At 38.3% G+C, this 19595-nt stretch overlaps 1 long non-coding RNA gene across 9 annotated transcripts in view; it reads left to right on the forward strand.

The window, feature by feature from the left end:
- The window catches only part of LOC140529822 (uncharacterized), a 42775-nt gene extending 23914 nt beyond the window's left edge, over nucleotides 1–18861 (forward strand). For 3 of the 9 annotated variants that reach the window (XR_011975682.1, XR_011975680.1, XR_011975679.1), the window contains exons 10-13: nucleotides 9328–9436; nucleotides 10471–10673; nucleotides 15383–15577; nucleotides 17521–18859. This is a non-coding gene — a long non-coding RNA (uncharacterized lncRNA). Of the gene's footprint in view, nucleotides 1–9327; nucleotides 9437–10470; nucleotides 10674–15382; nucleotides 15578–17520 lie in introns of all 9 variants that reach the window. The other 6 variants (XR_011975687.1, XR_011975686.1, XR_011975681.1 and 3 more) reach the window with 6 other exon arrangements.
- The last annotated feature ends 734 nt before the right edge of the window (nucleotides 18862–19595 follow it).

Consider the following 19595-nt stretch of genomic DNA (forward strand, 5'->3'; position numbering starts at 1 on the left):
GTTATTTGAGATGGGCTACAGGCCAGCTCCTCACAGAAGTTTTTTAATATGTGTTCATGCCTCATTATCCCTATTATTGTCAGTTAATGATGTGTTCCACATAGCTGAATTTTCTAGATGCCACATTTGTTCTAAATATTGTGTGTCCTGAATATAGGCTGCACCTTTAAAATCGGATCTCCTTGGAAGGAAACCTCTCTCCTCCCTCTCTCCTCCTCCCCTTTCCCTTCTTTCTCTTTTTTTCTCTATATATCCATATTCATATCTATCTATTTATTTGTCTGTATCTGTCTGTGTCTGTCTCTATCTCTACCTTCCTCTCTCTCATCTCTTCTCTTTCTCCCTCTCTCTCCATATCTATCTATCTATCTATCTATCTATCTATCTATCTATCTATCTATCTATCTATCTGTCTGTCTGTCTGTCTGTCTGTCTGTCTGTCTGTCTGTCTATCTGTCTATCCTGAAAAATAGTACTGATTGGAGGCCACATTTGGGTTTAGATGAGCCAGATTAGAGAAAAAAGCACTTGGGACAAAATGGTAACTGAATATTTCTCTCTTCAGTTCCTTAAATTCTTCATCATTTTCATATATTACATTTTAAAGCACTTTCATATGTATTTGATGGCCACAACAATCCTATTAGATGGACAGGACTATTCGTATTTTACAGATGAAGAAACTGAGACCCAGAGAAATTATTTGCCCAGTGTCATATAGTTAGTGTCAAAGCTATGGCTGAGACCCAAAGCTTCTGGTTTTCTAGCCCAGCGCTTTCTCCGCTGTCCTGATGTTATTAATAGCTGTATACTGAACACAATTTAACCTTTTCTTGATGACTCAGGCCATCAGTAAGAAATCACTTACTGTACTCTGAATGTCCTCAGGACTTGGTGAGGCATGTAGGACTGCTTTCTCCTTCACTAAATGTTTGTAGATAGCTTTTCTAGATCTATGTCTGGTTTTTTTGTCTCCATTTTGTTTCTCCCCACCAAATTGTTTGGCTATTATGTCTCTTCCTACCTGTAGTCATATTTAGGAAAGCTAATATTCTGTCCAGACATGACTATCTCTGTTGTCTATAAAGCCACCCAATGGTTTTCTATGCTGACTATGCATCTTGGTTCTTTTTAGTTCTACTAAGAGTTAAAATGGAGGCAGGATATGGATTGTCTTACATGAAGAATAGATAAAAGGCTAGTTTTGCCTGATTGCTGGTTCTAGAGGGGGAATAATATACAACAAGGCTAGAAATATAGATTAAGGCCAGATTTTGTAGGACTTTAGAAGCTAAACAGATGACTTTTATGGTTTATCCTAGAAGCAACAGGAAGCCACTGGAGTTGGTTGAGAATAGGAATCACATAATTAGAATTTCATTTAAAGAAAATCATGTTGACAGCAGTATATAGGAAGGCTTGAAATGATGTGAGACTTGAGGCAGGGAGACTAATCAAAAGGCTGTTACAATATTCTGGGTAACACGTGAAGAGGGATTGACCACTAAGGTGGTCATTGTATGAGTAGAGAGAAGGGGTCAGGTGTCAGAGACGTGAGATAGAGCAAGATTTGGGAAGTGGGAGAGTAAGGAGCCCAGTATAATGTCAAGATTATTATTGTGTACAGAGTGTTTTTTTTTAAGCAATCATTTCAGCACTTAGACATTTTCGTTTACTTCTTGACAATGTTCTGTAGAGTTGAGGTCACTCAAAGTTGAAGCTATTTGATCTTCAGTTAAAATGCAGGATGTCAGAGCTAAAAGGGAACACAGAGGTCACATAGTCCAAAGTGAAGCCAATAAAATCTTTGTAATAACTTCCCTTACGTCACACAAGTAATTAATTGATAGTGTAACCATCGCTAGAGACTCCTTTTTCTTCACTTTCAGTCTTGTGTTCCTTTGCAACAAAACATTGTCTATATTTAACAGCGTTGAAATTTGGGCACTGGGTTCCTTTGAGATTGCCTGAGCAGGTTGATATTGACAGCATTATGTTAAGTGTTATTTTGGCAGAAGTCTGTGATTTTGTTGGTGTGGGGCAGTAGTGTCAAATTCGAATGGAAATAGGGGTCACTAAATGATACATAAGGATCCCCTCAGACCTCATGTTGACTTAAAAACCACATATTCTATTTTGTTTTTATTTTGTTAAGCGTTCTCCAATTACATTTTAATCTGGCTTGGCTCTAGAGTGTTGGGGGCCATATGTAGCCTAGAGTGTAATATTTAGCACCTCTGTTGGAGGGAATTCCTCAGTAAGGAAACTCCCTTTACCAATGCAGAATACTGACAGGTCTGCTCTTTGTTGTTATTCAGCTGTGTCTTACTCTTCATGACCCCATTTGGGGTTTTCTTTGCAAAGATCCTGGAGAGGTTTGCTATTTTTTTTCTCCAGCTCATTTTGCAGATGAGAAAACTGAGGCAAACTGGGTTAAGTGATTTGTCCAGGGTCACAAAGCTAGTAAATTTCTGAGGCCAGATTTGAACTCAGGAAGAGGAGTCTTCCTGACACCAAGCCCAGGGCTCTATCCGCTGTTCTGCTATGCAGCTGCAAAATCTTAAAGAATTAGTTGCCTTGGGTGCTAAGAGATTAAATAATTTGCCCCGAGTCACATAGACAAGGTATGTGAGAGCCCAGATGTGAAGACAGTTAATGAATCCAGTCTAACGCCAGGCAGGTGTTCTATCTGCTACACTTTCTTGCAGCTGTTAGTGTGATTAGCATACTGTCGCTGTAACAGAAAGTTATCTTAGGCAGGACGATCCCATGAAAATAAATGGTCCTAGAGGCATTTAGGTGGTATATTGGAGCACTGGGCCTGGAGTCAGGAAACCTTGAGTTCAAATCTAGTCTCAGATACTGAATTAAACTTTCATTTACATCAACTCCTTTGGCATAGTGAGGACACTCTTTGCTCCCCATCATCTCTTCCTTTACTACTATAATTAACCTGTCCTCTTTTGAGGTTCATTCAATCCAAATTTATTAGTCAATCAAGATTCTAGTAGCTGTTATCTACAGACTTCCCAGGACACTCTCCTTCCTTAACGAGTTCAGTGCTTGACTCACAGTTTCTCTGCACCTAAACTTTTCCCCTCATAATAGGGGACTTCAACAACCATGTTGATTCTCCATAAAAATCCCTAATTTCCCAATTCCTCAATCTCAGTTCCTGTGACTCCTACTCCACCTCAGTTATACACAGAAATAGTCATACCTTTGAAATACATTTTGCTTTCACGTTCATGAACTATGAAGTTTCTTTATCTGATCAAAAATTTTTAAACATTTCATATTTCCCTCTTTTGTAGCCCTTGAACCCTGTTCTTTGAGGGACAGCTAGGTAGTGAAGTGGATAGAATGCTGGGCCTGAAATCAGGAAGATGCCTCTTCTTGAGTTCAAATCTGACCTCAGACACTTACTAGCTGTGTGACCCTGGGCAAGTCACTTAACCTTGTTTGCATCAGTCTTCTCATCTGTAAAATGAACTGGAGAGGAAATGGTAAATTTCTATAGTGTCCTTGCCAAGAAAACTCCAAATGGGGCCAAGGAAAATTGAACATGACTCAACAACAAGAACCCTGACTTTGACTTTAATCTCTTCTCGCCTCAATTCTTTTCCAAGTTACCACCACTGACCTGGCTATACTCTCCTTATGTCCCTATCTTGACTCCTTGAGGAACCTGTTCAACTCTAAACTGTCTTCTGCTTTTAACTCCTTATCCCATTATCAATTATTGCTTGCCAAAACCTACCTTGGATTACTCTCACCATTTGCTACTTTCATTCCTACTCATATACTACTGGACAGAGTTGGGAAAAGTTGCACAATCATGCCGATTAATTCCACCAAAATTTTTGTTACATTATCTCAAATGGGGCCTCACTGCAGCAAGGCAATTTTTCTGTACCTCTCTAATGGATTTGCAGTCTTATTTACTACAATAGGTCATGCATCCTCAAGCCTCTTATGGAACCCGCATCTTACCTGAGAACCTTGCTTCATATTTCACTGGATAAAATGAAAGTTTCTGGTAAAAGTTCCCTTTCCCCCTTTTCTCTTCATCTCACACTATATAGCTGGCCTTCTCCACTATTTCCTCTTTCACCTCTGTCACATGTGAAAAGATGACTTCTCCTTGCAAAGGAAAACTCTGCTACATGCACCCTTGATCCTTGACTAGGAGACATGTTTTTTTCCTAGACCATATTATCCCCTTTATCATCTCCACTCTCACTTATATTTAGTCTATCGCTTTCTACTATTGGCTTCCCTACTGTTTACAAATACTCCTAATTCTCCGCATTCCTCAAGAAACCCTCACTTAATTCGACACCTCCCCCCCCCCCCCCGCTATCATCCTTTATTTCTCCTCCTTTTTGAGATTAAACTCTTTGAAAAAACTGTTTACAATCAATATTTCCACTTCCTTTCCTCTTATTTGTTTTTCAGCCTTCTGTATTCTGACTTCTGATCTCATCACTCAATTGAAACTGCTCTTCCCAAAATTGCTAATGATCTTTCAATTGCCAAATTTCCTAACCTTTTCCTGATCTGCATCCTTTTTGATCTTGCTAAAACTTTTTGGCATTGTTGAACATCTTCATCCCTCATACTATCTTTTTTCCCTAGGTTTTTATGACGCCGTTTTTTCCTGGTTCTCCTACCTGTCTCATTGATTTTTCTGTTTCCTTTACTGAATCTTCATCCAGGCCATGCTGACTTTGAGTGCCCCCTAAGGGACACCCAAGATTCTGTCTTGACCATCTCTTCTTCCTCTAAACTATCTACTTAATTATCTCATCAACTCTTATGAGTTCAATTATCATCTCTTCAAAGATGATTTTCAGATCTACTTAACTAGCCCCTTCCTGTCTTTGAATATCCAGTCTCTCATCATGAACAGCCTATTGGATAGCTCAAACTGGATGTCCGTTAGACATCTCAAATCCAATGTATTCAAAACAGAATTCATTATCCCTCTCCATTCTCTGGCAGTCCTTTTCCAAACTTCCATATTACTGTTGAAGGTATTGCCATCTCCCCAGTCACCCATGTTCAACCTCAGTGTTATCCTTGAGTACTCACTTGCATTTAATTACCACATGCTATCTATTGCCAAATCTTACTGTTTCTACTTTCTTAATATCTCTTGTAAATGTGTTCTTTTCTCCCCTCAGGCTCCCAACATCTTGGTGCAGGCCCTTATTACCTCACACCTGGACTTTTGGAATAGCCTTCTGGTTGCTGTCCCTCCCTCAAGTATCTCCCCACATCACTCCATTTTTCACTCAGCTATCAAAATGATCTTCCTAAAATGAAGGGAATTTTGACTATCTTGCAGCCCCTCCTCTGCACTACTCAATAGACCTCACTGGCTCCCTATTGCCTCCAGAATAAAATAGAAACTACTCTGATTTTTAAAACCCCTTTTTAACCTGTCCCCTTTTAACCTTTCACAATTCTCCACTTCACATTTTCTATGATTTAGCACCATTAGCCTCTTTGTTATTCCTCCAACAAGACTCTCCAACTCCCAACTAATTAATTATCTTTCAACTGGCCTGCAATGATCATCCCGCTCACCTTGACCTTACAGTTTCCCTGACTTCCTTAAACCCTACCTTCTGCAAGAAGCCTTCATTGGTTTTTCTCTCCCTTCCCCCAACCCTCTGAAATGACCTCCTATTTACTTTGTATATATTCTGTATGTAAATAATGCCACATTAGAATGTGATCTCCATGGTGTCAGGCACCATGTCTTTGCCTTCCTTTGTATTCCTTTAAGTACTGTGCCTGTCACACAGTAAGTGCTTAATAAAAGCTTGTTGCCTGCCCCAATGATGTAGGGCCAAGCAGACCAAGTATGATTCCTCTTTAAATCATTCTCTTTTGAAATTCTTTTTGTCCTCACACACTCTCTGAGGCTCTCTTCGACTCCATTTCCTACCTTCTGTCTCACCCTTTGGGTTTGGTACTCTTGTGAATTCAGGCTTGACTCAGCACTTGGTTGAGTGGAAGTGATAGAAGAGGCATATGCCCAAGCCAAGGTTAAGTCAGGGATCTGAGATGGAGGAAAAAGGGAGAGGGAGGTTAATGACCCTCTGGAACTAGAATATTCCTGCTGGTCATTCCTCACCTGGCTTCAACTGTCCAACTTAATTTTGGTACCCAGTGACTACCCTTATTGTCCTTCTACCTGATATACTGGCAAATCACAGAATGTAAGAAAGAACAGAGGCAATGTGATATTAAGATGTTTCAAAACACTGCAAAGAGTTGTCCATACTTTATTACCCATTTATAAAGTGTGATACTGTGCTCCAGTCAATCTTGATGGGCTAGGTTAGGGCCTGATCCTGGTAGCCATTTAAAAAGCAAGACATACTGTCTAATTAGTGGTTGAGTCAGTAGACAGTTTTTTTTTTGGAGGGGGAAAGGCAAGGTAATTGGAGTCAAGTGACCTGCCCAAAGTTGCACATCTAGTACATCTCAAGTGTCTGAGGCTAGATTGGAACTCAGGTCCTCTTGACTCCAAGGCCAGTGCGCTATTCATTGTGCCACCTAGCTGCCCCTAGAAAGTTCTTTGGAGCATAAGTTCTGTTAGTACAGATGAGAGAATGGTATGACAAAACTGACCCCTGGACCTGACTTGTCTTAGCTTTACATATGAAACTACCTTCCCCATCCCCTCATCCAACATGGGGTAGGCCCGGTACAAAGCTGTCTCTGGGGCTTGATTGGTGTTGACTTCCCTAACTCGACTTCCTAGCACCTAGGGGTATAAAAAGTCTCAGCCATATGCAGTCTGAACCTCTCAAACATGGTGGGTGTCGAAGGTGACTTGAGCAGCTGAACCAGACATATTTCCAGATGTAAATAAAAGGTACCACATGCAGAGAAATGAAGTTTCTTTGCATCCTTGTCGCATATTCTTGCTGTGTTAGGGCAAACTAAACCTTTGTTAAATGTTCAATGACTAGTGAGTACTTTTTTTATCCCAACATCAAACCTGAGCTAAAAGGGTAGTAGCATTAGAGCCGGGCCTCCAAGCCCAGCTAGCTAAAAGAATCCCCTCTTTAAGAAGGAATCATTCTTTACTTCTTAGGGGAAATGCATATAGGGTCCAGGAGAAAGTTAACCTGCATAGAGAAAACACCTAAATGTGTAATTCATTGGACCTGGTTTGATGAAAATCCATTTCTTCCTCTCTCAAGTCTTCATGAAATTCCCAAAATATGAATGGCTAAGTAGATGCAGCTCTGGACTTGAAACCAGAAAGACCTATTCAAATCCAGCCTCAGACTTATTGTGTGGATAAGTCCTTTCATCTTTGTCTGCCTCAGTTTCCTTGTCTCTAAAATGGAGGTGATAAGAACAGTTACTTATCTCCCAGGATTGTTGTGAGGATCAAATGAGATAATTTTTATAATGTGCTTCATAAATCTTAAAGCATTATATAAATGATAGATATTATTGTCTTCTCAAAGCTCCCATCAGGTGCATTATTTGTTACTCGCATAGCTCCTCTGATAATATGGCCAAATCTCTTTCAAGTCTTGACTTAATGGATCTACTCTCTGCTGGGCGTGGCATCTTGAGACTTGGGAGCAGAAGTAGGTCTATGTACTGCTCCTCCACAATTTCCCTGCCACAAACGTTCCCTATATGTGTCCCTGGGCCACACATGCTCCCTGTCTGTACTTCCACTCCCATTACTGTATATACATGTATATTGGTTGGAGAGTGTGTCCCATCTTAATGGGGAAAACATTTTGCTACTTTTCTTTATTCTAGCTCATGAAATGCTTTCATTCTGAACTTATTTTGTTCCCTGGTTGACTTAACAAAATAAACACATTGGTGGGGGCTCATGAACTATGCTGTTGAATGGAAATTGACCCAGAGGGTATCCTGAACCTTGGGTAGCCTTGTCTGAGGAATCTATTATGTAAATTTAGGATTTCTCTGGGTCAACATATCATCAATGGCATCATATCATTTTAGCCTTACAACATTTCTATGAGGTAAATGTTACAGTTTTTGTTATCCTTATTTTATAGATAAAGAAACCAAGGACAAGAAGGTTTAGAAGACTTTATTACAGCCACACAGGAAGCAAGTTTAAAGACTGGAATTCAAACCCAGGCTCCAAATCTAGCATTTCTTTCGTTGCCAAATAACATCCTTCCTGACCACTCCATTTATTTTGCTAATGATTTATGCATGGATTTCAAAGACTATTTACTTAAAAGAAAAAAAATCAACCAATGCCACCTTTAAAAATCATATTATTCAATATTCAAAGTAATTGTGTCAGTTGCTACCAGTAAAGATAACCAGGGAAGATAACTCCCTGGGCTCTGCTGTTCTGAGATAACTGAGACATGAGCAATAATCAGTTGCCATAGAGAGAGACACATTAACATGTATCCCACCCTGTGCATTAGGGAAATGCATTTAACTAAATATTCAAGACCATTGAAGCAACCCACACCCAGCTATCTGTCAATTAACCGTATTATTCCTGCCAGCCATGACTCTGTGCTGCCTGACATTATCTTCTTAAGTGAATGTCTTTTCATGACCCAGCTTCTTCCTGGAGTTCTGTGTGCAAAAGAGAACATAGGTCTCCCTTCTAAAACTGGAAGAAGCTTTTGTTCAACCTACTCATTTTATAGATGAAGAGAGTAATTCCCATAGAGGTCAAATGACTTGAGCATGATCACTCGGTAAGTGCCGGAGCTGGGATTAGAACCCAAGTGTCCTTGTAAAAGCTGGGACTTGAGGTCGAACCCGATTATTACCTTTATGACCTTGAACAAATAATTCTTTGGGCCTTACTTTACTCATCTTTAAAATAAGAGGACTAGACTAGATATATTCTCTGCTAGCTCTGTGTTTCTATACATTAATTCTAGAAGTAGCTAAGCAGCACAGCAGATAGAGTGCTAAACCAGTAATCAGGAGAACTGAGTTAGAATTTAGCTGCAAATACTAACTGGAGGATTCTGGACAAGTCACTTAACTTCAGCCTCAGTTTTCTCATCTGTAAAATGGTAATAATAACAGTGACTTATCTCATAGTGGTGGTGTTATGATCAAATGAGAGAAGATATGTAAAGTATTTCACAACCTTAAAGCACTAATATGAGATTCTATCTCATATTAATCATGGCAGTTTGATTATTAAGTTCAATCCAGATCCAGGATTAGAATTCACTTCTTCTACTACTGAACATAATGCCCAAGACACTGTATGTCTCATTATTTACAAACTATAAAACAGAAAAAAATATAATTATTTCTTGTTCTTTCCAGTATTGTCAGAAATTGCCATCATCAACAACAAAAACTCCAAGCCAAAACCAAGCCAAAACAAACCATGGGGTCTGTTACCCATAATTTCAAAGAGGAGTAGAGAAATTTGGTAGGTGGATTGAAGTAGCTTCTTTGATGGATGTGTGCATGTGTGGATTTCAGCTTGTGTGTTGTTGGTAATGGAGATCAGACCTTCTCCAAATAGCAATAATGTAACTGAGAAAGATAGGAATGTATCTAAAATATAGATACTTGAGGTCAGGAGAGAGAGACAGAGAGGGACGGAGGGAAGGAGGGAAGAAGGGAGGGAGGGGAAGAGAGAGACAGACACACACAGAGAGACAGAGAGATACACACACATAGAGACAGATGCACACACAGAAGCAGAGATAGAGAACATTTTTGACTGGAATCACTAAACCTAATTTTAGCAAGTAATTTCAGCCTAAGGCTTTCACACTAAGGCTTTCCACCATTAATAAATGAATGAAAAAATAAATTCAATTTCTCCCTCTGGTTTGGATGTGGGTTTGAGATAATGCCACCAGTTGAAGAAATTTGGGATTTCTAGCTTGTAGAATGGAAGATTTATGAGGGATATAATAGCTCTCTCCAAATACTTGTAAGACTGTTGTGGAAAAAGAATGAGAAAGTGCAACTCCGGTATTACTTCCTATTTAAGGTGCGGCCTTTTCTTGATCTTCCATCTGAAAATGCCCTTTCCCTGAAATTGTTCTATTTTACTTTGCATGTCCAGGGTATCCCAAAACTCTTAGTACAGTTTTAAGCGTTAGCAGCTTATATTTGCTAATCTCTGTATACTTGTTACCCCTACCCCCATCCCACCTCATCCTACTCCTGGACCCCATCTTGAGGACAGAGGTTGTTTTATTGAATACTTAGGAAGATGTTGGTATTAAAGATACAGATGTTTTCATATGCTAGGAGAGCTTGTATGAACTATCACAGTTGTTGTAAGGATGAAATTGAAAACATAGAAAATGCACTTTAAATGTAAAGTGCTAATTAGCTTAGCACAAGTGCCTAACACACAGTAGGAGCTTAATAAATGTTTATTGATCGATTATTATTATTAATATTATCATCAATATTATCACTATATTGTCTTTCTCCTACCACTAGGTGGAGATACAAAAGAAGTTTACCAAAAGAATAGAAAAGATAATAGGAACTTCTACCCAAAACAAAACAAAAACCTGACTGTGGAGAAGAGACATAGGCAACCACCTAATTAAAGAACTTGCTTTCTTATCTCTTGAAAATCATGGAACCTCAAAACTTCAGATTTGGAAGGCCCTTCAGTGGTCACTTAACCCAACTCATATGTGAGAGAATTTATTTTATTCTATATCGGATAAGGAATCATCCAGCTTTTGTTAGAAGACCTCTAATGTTGGGAAACTCGTGTACTATCTTCCCCTGCAGCCCATTCCACTTACGGATAGTTTTATTTGTTTTAATTAGAGAGATTATTTTAATTATTAGGGAGTTTTTCCTTCTATCAAAACTAAATATGTACTTTTAAAACCCATTACGCCTGTCATCTAAGGTCAAACAGAATGGATTTACTTCTTCTTCTAAATGACAACTTAAAAAAAAATAAAATTAACTAAAATGTTATCTATTTTATTGTTCCCCTTCATAAAACTAGCTCTTGATTTTATTTATTGGTTCAGTAGTTTTCTTCCTTTCAATTTTATTAATCTCTCCTTTGGTTTTCAGAATTTCTAATTTGATTAGGTATAGTTGGACCAGGATAGAGCATGGAGTGAACATCACTTCCTCATTTCTGAAGCTATGCCTTTATAATGTAGCCTAAAATCACATGAACTATAATGGCTTCCAGATTATATGGTTGATACAAATTGAACTTGAAGTCCACTGAGATTCTCAGTTCTTTTTCTCAGGAAATGCTGTCTTGAATATCCCCTCAAAATGTTTGGGTATTGATCTTCGATTTTATCAGAGATCCTAATACAGAAGCTCCTTATAATCATAGTTTTAGAGGGATGCATGAGTGCAGAGAGGCTAAATTACCTATCCTTGGTCACACAGTTAATTAATATCAGAGGGAGGAATTGAATCCAGGTCTTCCTGCTTCCAAGGGTAGCATTCCTTCAACTATTTGTTTGATCCTGTCCAAATAGGAAATAAAGTTATTCTGGATCAATCAATTGTTAATGAAAACCTGCTGACTTTTTGTGATTATAGCTTCCTGTCCTGGATGTTCACTATTTTCTAAAATTTACTCAGGATTCAAAGTCAGCTTCTTGTTCTATACTTGCAGATCTGTCGCTGTTTCTCCTCCTCTTTTCCTTCTCTCTCTGTGTCTGTTTCTCAAATTGGCACAGTGTTTGCCATCTTCCAATTCCATCTTACCTCCCCATTCTCTTCAGCTTTTCAGATGTCACAGACTGGTTCAATAATTACATGGTCTTGATCTTCCAGACCTAAGGCTGTAGCTCATCTAGGCTAAGTGACTTGAACTAATCAAGAGAAAGTAGCTGCATTCTATCTCTTTAATTTTTCTTGGGCATCAACTGCCTGTTCAGCATTTTTGTTCTGTCCTTTTCAGTCAGGGATGGCTAAATGGCCTACAGAGAATTCAAATATGACCTCAAAAACTTAAAAGTTGTGTGACCCTAGGCAAGTCACTTAACCACTGGCTATCTTAATTTCCTCAACTATAAAATGGGGATAATAGTAGCACCTACCTCCCAGGGTTATTTTAAGGATCAAATGAGATTATATTAGCACAGCACTTGGTAAAAAAAATAGGTGCTTAATAAATACTTATTCACTTTCCTCCTCCCCTTTCCTTCATCTTCAGTCCAAAGATCATTCTCATTTGAACAGAAAATAGCAAGATAAGAATTGAACCGATGTGCCTTCTCCCTTGTAAATTATCATTGTTATATCCACTTCAGAGCAGTGGTCCTATATTTTCTTTCACTGTATTCTTTTCCCTAATGTAATTCACCCCTCCTTCTACCATATTTTGTTGTCCTTAACTTTCTTTGCCAGTCTCAGCTCATTCTGAACTTTAGCAATCCTGACATTTATTTTTAGAGGACCATGCCATGCTTTTGTATTCATCCTCTGTTTCCTGCCCTTTCTCCTATTTTCTGTATACACCTTTTAAAAAAAAATCTAAGTCAGTTGTTTGGTTCTCCATTTATATACATCAGACAATTCCTCTTTTCTATAGATCACAAGATTTAGAGATTGGATGAACTTTAGACGTAATCTAATCTAATCCCATTATTTTATAAAAGAGCAAATTGAGGTCCAGAAAGGTTAAGTGCCCAAGTAATATAGAGAGCAAGTGGTAGCCCTGGGACTAGAACTCAGACCCTCTGACCTGAGGCAGCTAAGCGAGATGGTACAGTATGTAGAGTGCCAGACCTGACATTAGAAAATCTTGAGTTCAAATCCTAGCTTCAGACACTTATTAGCTGTGTGATCCTGGGCAAGTCATTTACCTCTGTCAGTTTCATCAACTGTAAAATTGGGAGAATTACAGCAACTATTTCCCAGGGTTGTTGTCAGGATAAATTAGATAGTATTTGTAAAGCACTTAGTGTAGTGCCTGATACATAGTAGGTGATTAATAAATGCTTATTTCCCCATTTCTGAACTCACCTCTAACGTTCTTCCCTCAGTACCATATTTCTTTTCTCATCAGAGTTTTTTCTCTTTTTTGTCTTTAGGACTTTTTCGTAAGAACTTCCTACCCCACTTGGGCTTTCTTCCTCTGGAGGATTTTATTCCATGGAATTCTGTTTTTTTCTCTGAACTTTTTGAAGTCTATTCCACCCAAATTCAGGGCATCTGTCAGAGTATTCTGGGATTTTCTTTCATTCTCTACTACAAATTCTAAGATGCATGGCACGTTCACTTTTCCCCAAGACTCCCCATCATTTCAACTCCATTAGCCAATTCTTCCCTATTGCTGAGAAATGGATCCAGAAGAGAAGTTCCATATTTTTGTTTCTCTACTTTTTGAAGGAGAAAATTATTAATAATATTGCTAATAATATCGATAGTTATACTCACATATCACTTTTACACTGTGAGATAGGAACTATTACTACCTTTATTTTACAATAAGGTAATTGTGGCACAGAAATATGAAATAACTTGCCCAGGTTCACAGTTAGCAATGTCTGAGGCTTCTCTATTGCTTATTTTTCATAGAATATTCCAGATGATACCCAGAATTTTGAAACCTTTCACTAAATCATGCCTGTTTGCCAGGCTCATGATCCCTAATCTGAATCCCGAATCCCTATTCCATTTTATATTTCTCTTTACGTTATCAGTAATATACGCTGAGGACAATAATACTGTTTTTCTTGCCTATGTTTAATCTTTACTCAGATCCTCTCTATGTGTCCCTGTTTTGTTTCCTGGTTTCTTCACAAAAATATATGAAGAAACTTGGTCAATATACATAAGAAGTTTTTAAAAAATAAATTTCCTCTTTCTCTTTCAATTTCAAGCCCTTTTGGTTATATTAGTAAGACATAGGTAAATACCTTCTCTCAAACTCTTTTAGGTATACTCTGTCCATGGTCAGTAGCCTATTATTCCATTGTTTTAGGCTGTGATTTAGTAATCCAAATCTCATTTTCAGACATCCTCTTACCCTGAGGTTCACTTCTCAAATCTTGTTTTTCCATCTTATAAATCCACTTTTGATGGATCCCACTGACGCCTCAAGTTTCTTGCCCAAGGTTTCATAATCTTTGGTAAGGTTTATTTTCTTGGGGGTGGTGGGTAGTGGTGGTCTCTTCTGTCTATATGGTCTGTGCCCAGTAACATGAGAAGTGAGTGGTAGGCATTCATTTTCCCCTCCAAGTTCTGGAGAGTCTCTCTGACTTGCCTTTTTTACATACCCCAAGGACCCAGAAGACTTCTCTGTTATGGTTATCAATTAATTATTTCAATACCTATAATCACCTTCGAATCACTACTTCCCACTTCTTTTTTCTCTTACTGCATGTTTATTCACTTGATTTTTTAAAACCTCTTCTTTCTTTCTTTCTTTCCTTCCTTCCTTCCTTCCTTCCTTCCTTCCTTCCTTCCTTCCTTCCTTCCTTCCTTCCTTCTTTCTCTTTCTTTCATTGTGTCTTTGTTTCCTTCCTTCCTTTCCTTCTTTCTTTCTTTCCTTCCTTCCTTCCTTCCTTCCTTCCTTCCTTCCTTCCTTCCTTCCTTCCTTCCTTCCTTCCTTCCTTCCTTCCTTCCTTCCTTCCTTTCTTCCTTCCTTCCTTCTTTCTCTTTCTTTCATTGTGTCTTTGTTTCCTTCCTTCCTTTCCTTCTTTCTTTCTTTCCTTCCTTCCTTCTTTCTCTTTCTTTCTTCCTTCCTTTCTTTCTTGGAGATCATGCTGAATCTGGTTTTTGTGCACTTAAGAAATCTGTAAAATGAGGGAATAGACTAGACAAAGTAGATGGTCTCTAAATTCTCTTCCAGTTCTAAATCTACTGTTTCTATTGTAAAAGAGAAAAAACAAAATCCCCCAAATACTGAATTGAAATTCTTACATTTTTATTTACATATATCAAGATTTAAAATTAGGAGATAACAGAAATTATCTAGCCAATGTGTTCATTTTACAGATGAGGAAACTGAGGTCACTTGCCCAGGTCATGCCAGGAGTAAATTCAGCTGGGATCTTGACCCAGTTTCTCCAACTCCATTGCCTTTTCCATAGCTCTATATCATGTCTTTATTCAGCGTTTCTCTACTGGGGAAACCTATTGGTAAAAAATGACCTTGCCCATCACTTCAGAGCGGGCCAGGAAAAGGTGTGTGGTGAACTTTGAGAGGGGAACTTTTCCAAGACAAAGTAATTTTACAAAACCTTGGGAAATCAAGGAGTCCTTAATTACAACTGCTTCAAGAGCAGGATTTGAAAAGGAGTGGGAGGCTCATGGAAACCTTAATTGCTTAGAAAAGTTAAGAGGAGAAATATGACAGAAGTAATGGGTCTGTGTGTGTGTGTCATGTCTGATTTGTCATTTTTTGAGACAGGCATTCTGCCTCCTGTCTTCCTAGAGCTGAAAGAAAGAAATACTGCAGCTTCCAAGGTGAAGAGGCCTTTCTAGGCTAAGAAATGGAATCCAAAGGTCTAGAATCATTCTTTTGGCAAAAGAAAATCATCCTAGGTTATTATCATTGGCATGAAGAAGACTATAATGAAAAGCATCTCCTGAGTGGCCATACTGGGTAAGGTGTTCTCTTGAGTGAGCATGGAGTCAGGCTGCAGCATTCTGCCCTCTCGGTCTTTTAGAAAAGTGAAGAAGGCCCTTCTTAACTTTCTTTAAGCTATATATGCTTTTTCTATCTTTTTCTTGCCACAGATGTGCATTTCTTTGAAAATTTTAGGATGATAAGGGTACCTGAGCTATTTGTTTCCATAAGCTACCCATGTTCTGAGAGTGTCTTTGTGAGCATGAGGCTGGTTGGGTCCTTAAGATCAATTCTGTATCAGGAAAGCATGAGAAATGAGAGTCCATTAGATAAACACAAGCCTACTGACATTGCTGGATGTTGAAGACATTTGGAAAAATTGTAAATCATGATACAGGCAGGACACAGTAGACAAATGTCAAGAGAGAGAAATGGAAAATGTTTACTGCTAAAAATAAGAAAAACAACAACTCAGGAGCCAACAAAAAAAATTGGGAAAAAAATAGAACCATGAACTGAAGAACATCCAGTCATTTCTGGATGACAAGGGAGAGAACAAAAGTGAAGGATGGAGTTTTTAGTACCTCTATTAGAGAAAGACCATATAAGAAAGAAGTTAACAGCTTAAGATTAGTTACTATGGAGATATTTTTTGCAAAGTGCTAAGAACTGTAGGTATTTATTATTCTCTTTTTATAGAGGCAGAAAGTGAAGATCAGAGTGGTGGGAAACCAGTAGCCTTGAGACCACATGGACCTTCTAGGTCCCCAAGTGCGGCCCTTTCCCTGAATGCAAACTTCACAGAATAAATCCCTGTAGACACCTTTTCCTTGATTACACAGTTAGTAGTGTTCAAGGGAGAATTCAAACTCAGGTTTCCTGAGTTTGATCTTAATTATTCTTGACTATCTGATTCATATTTAGCTCTCTGTCTTTTGTAGAATTGAAAATTAGAAAGAAAGATGCACACTATTAGTACAAAATAATCATTTTTTAATAGGCTATAGATCCTAGTAGAAAATAGACCAGAGAATCCATGGACAATGTGATCCTCTCTCTCTGTGTGCACATTTACACATACACAGAGCTGAACGTGTAAACATATACACTCATATGTACATGTATATACACAATGCACATGTGGGTATACTTACATACTTATGTGCCAGGCAAGTTTCTCATTTCTCTTGGTTTATATGACTCCGCCTAGGTAGCCTATGACAATGTCTGCACAGCACCACCCAGGTATAACGAGGTCAGCTTCTACTTGGAAGTGTCCTATTGTTTACAATATTATATAAATAGAAAAGTAACGGCATTGACTATTACCATTTCTTAGAGAATTTCAACAAAAATAAAACAATAGCAACTCCAAGGATAACAAAACCATCCAGAAAATACATGAGCCAAAAATATTTACTCTCCGTTGCAAGTGGCAAGTCATGGCAACAAAGAGCAACATTGGTTTAAAAGAAACGCTAATACTTACACAGTGCTTAATACGTGCAAGGGACTGTGCTAAGTACTTTACAATAATTGCCTCATTTGATATTCACAACAATGTTGGGAGGTAGGTGAATAGAAATTAATTTTCAAAAGATCATAGAGGAACAGGATGGAAGATTAGAAATGTATTTCCTCTCAAAATATCAGAAAAGTTGTGGAAGAGAAAATAAATATGTAGTTAGCTTGACATGAAATTCAACTAGGCCAGATCATCCCAAGAACATTTCTAGAGAAAACTGGAAAAGGACAAAAAATAGATAAAAAGCGGAAAAAATCCTCTAGCTGAAGCAGCAAGGCATCCTGAGTGAGAAAAGAGGCAGTAAATTGAAGGCAGGTCAATCACCATCATTATCTTAACCACTACCATCCCTCAGACTCTGAGAGAAACAGCTCAGGACCCTGGATGCAGGAATATCACTCCCTAACCTAATTCCTACCTTCTCCCCCTCCCCCACTACTGGCTCTATTTCTAGTTAAGACTTTGCTGCCATCTTTGAGGGAAGCATTCACTATGGAGAAAAGCCAACTTTCCTCATTACCAGCAACACCACACTACTGATTGACTGCTGCTGATGGGCATGGAAACCCAAGAACTCCTGGAGTGGCAGCACCCTCAAGACAGATCAGAAGTTCTGCTTTCAATTCAGCCTCTCCAGTCATCATCTTGGGAAGCAGCTCCTGTGGAGAGGTGACTTGGCAGCTGCTTATGCGAGTACTACAGCTCCTCTTCCTTAAGCCGCAACAGCTACACTGTCAAATGGTTCAACATCAGACATGGATGTGATTAAAGAAGATGCGATACCATCTGATTTGTTGCTGTGGTACCCTAAAGACCATGCACCTTTCCATGTGACTCACACCTAAACCTCTTATAATTATTATGTCCTACATAATTCCTTGAGAGTTCCTTGAGAGCAAGGACTGTTTTACTTTTCTATTTGTATACCCAGAGATTAGTACATGGTGTAAATGTTTAATAAGTAATTTTCACTCATCCCTCCATCCTCCCATTTCTATAGTGAAATCTTCATCATCAACAATAGTAGTCACTACATTTGGGCCTAACTTTGTACCAGAAACATTGATCACAATGAAGGGAAAATAGAGCTGAACTTGGAGTAGCAGGATCTGATTTAGAATCTTGGCTCTATTACTTACCCTTGGTTGTTGTTATTTGTTCTTGAAGAGGACTAAAATGACATCACTGTCTTGGGGTCAAGGTACAGCATGTTCCACTGTGTCTGAGCAGACTAATAGAAGCTTGGAAGGCTCTGTCACAGGTTGGGCACAAATAGTCCATATTACTCACCACTTGTATGACCTAGGTCAAATTACCAACCCTCTCTGGTACTCGATTTTCTATTCTGTAAAGTTTGGGGATTACACAAGATTACCTCTAAGGTCTTTTCCAGCTCTTAAGCTATGATCTTATGATATATTACATAAAGAATTGGAAATGGCACTCAAAGAAATGAAATCAGCAAGAGAATCTGAGCCAGACCAAATACTTACCAAGAGAGGGAATTCTTCCCAGAGGTAATGTTCCTGTAAAGGCCATCAGGGATTGATTTTTGAAGAGGAAAATTATAAAAAAATATTTTTTTTGTTTTATTAGAAAAAGTACTAGACTCACTAGAACAACTTATGACCTTAAAGACTCTCCCCAAAATGTCCTTCATACATTGGTTAAAATCATAGAAGATTTCTTGACAGATATAATAGCAGAGTCTAGTTATCTTCTGATTGTCAAATTAAAGTAGAATATAAGAATATAAACTTTTAAAGGGGCAGGATCATTTTAAAATCCCTAGTGCTTATTATTATGCCTTGCACATAATACTAAATAAATATTTGTTGAATGAGTCAAAGAAATAAAACAATAATATATAGTATATATACACATATATGTATATATGTATGTATATATACACACATATACACATAATACATACATATATACAAGCACACACACACACACACACACACACACATATATATACATATATATATGTTCCAAAGGTATTCCCCAGTGCCACAGAGATAGGTGATATTTAAGTAGAAGAGGGATTCCGTAAGGATGATGGAGTTTTCTAGTTTATCCTGTTGCTATGTTGCGCTGGTAGTAGCCAGCTCTGGAATACTAATCAGCCACTTCAACGATATCAGTGACCAATCAGCATATTACTAGAGAGGACTTGCACTCAAGCATTGGAATAAGATGTTGTCAAGGCTACGGGTGACCAGAAAAGGACTTGGGAAATTCATGTAGTAAGAATAAGAAATTACTACTTGGACAGTCACCATATTGCATGAGATATCTACTAAATAATAAAAGATCCAGGGGAAAATCCACCATTATTTAAAAAGACTTGGTAGATTTATAGAAGGACAGGGAAGAGAATTACAAAGAAAGAAAAGATGCGGACAAGTTGAGATCTATAGTGATGTAGGATGTATCCATGGTAATGACCTTATAAGTAAGCAAAAGCATAAATATTAGCTAGCCAGTAAATATTAATCAGAAAGGCATTCTATAATGCCATGGAGG

The sequence above is a fragment of the Notamacropus eugenii genome, chromosome 2 (assembly GCF_028372415.1).
Source record: "Notamacropus eugenii isolate mMacEug1 chromosome 2, mMacEug1.pri_v2, whole genome shotgun sequence".
Taxonomy (NCBI): Eukaryota; Metazoa; Chordata; class Mammalia; order Diprotodontia; family Macropodidae; genus Notamacropus; species Notamacropus eugenii.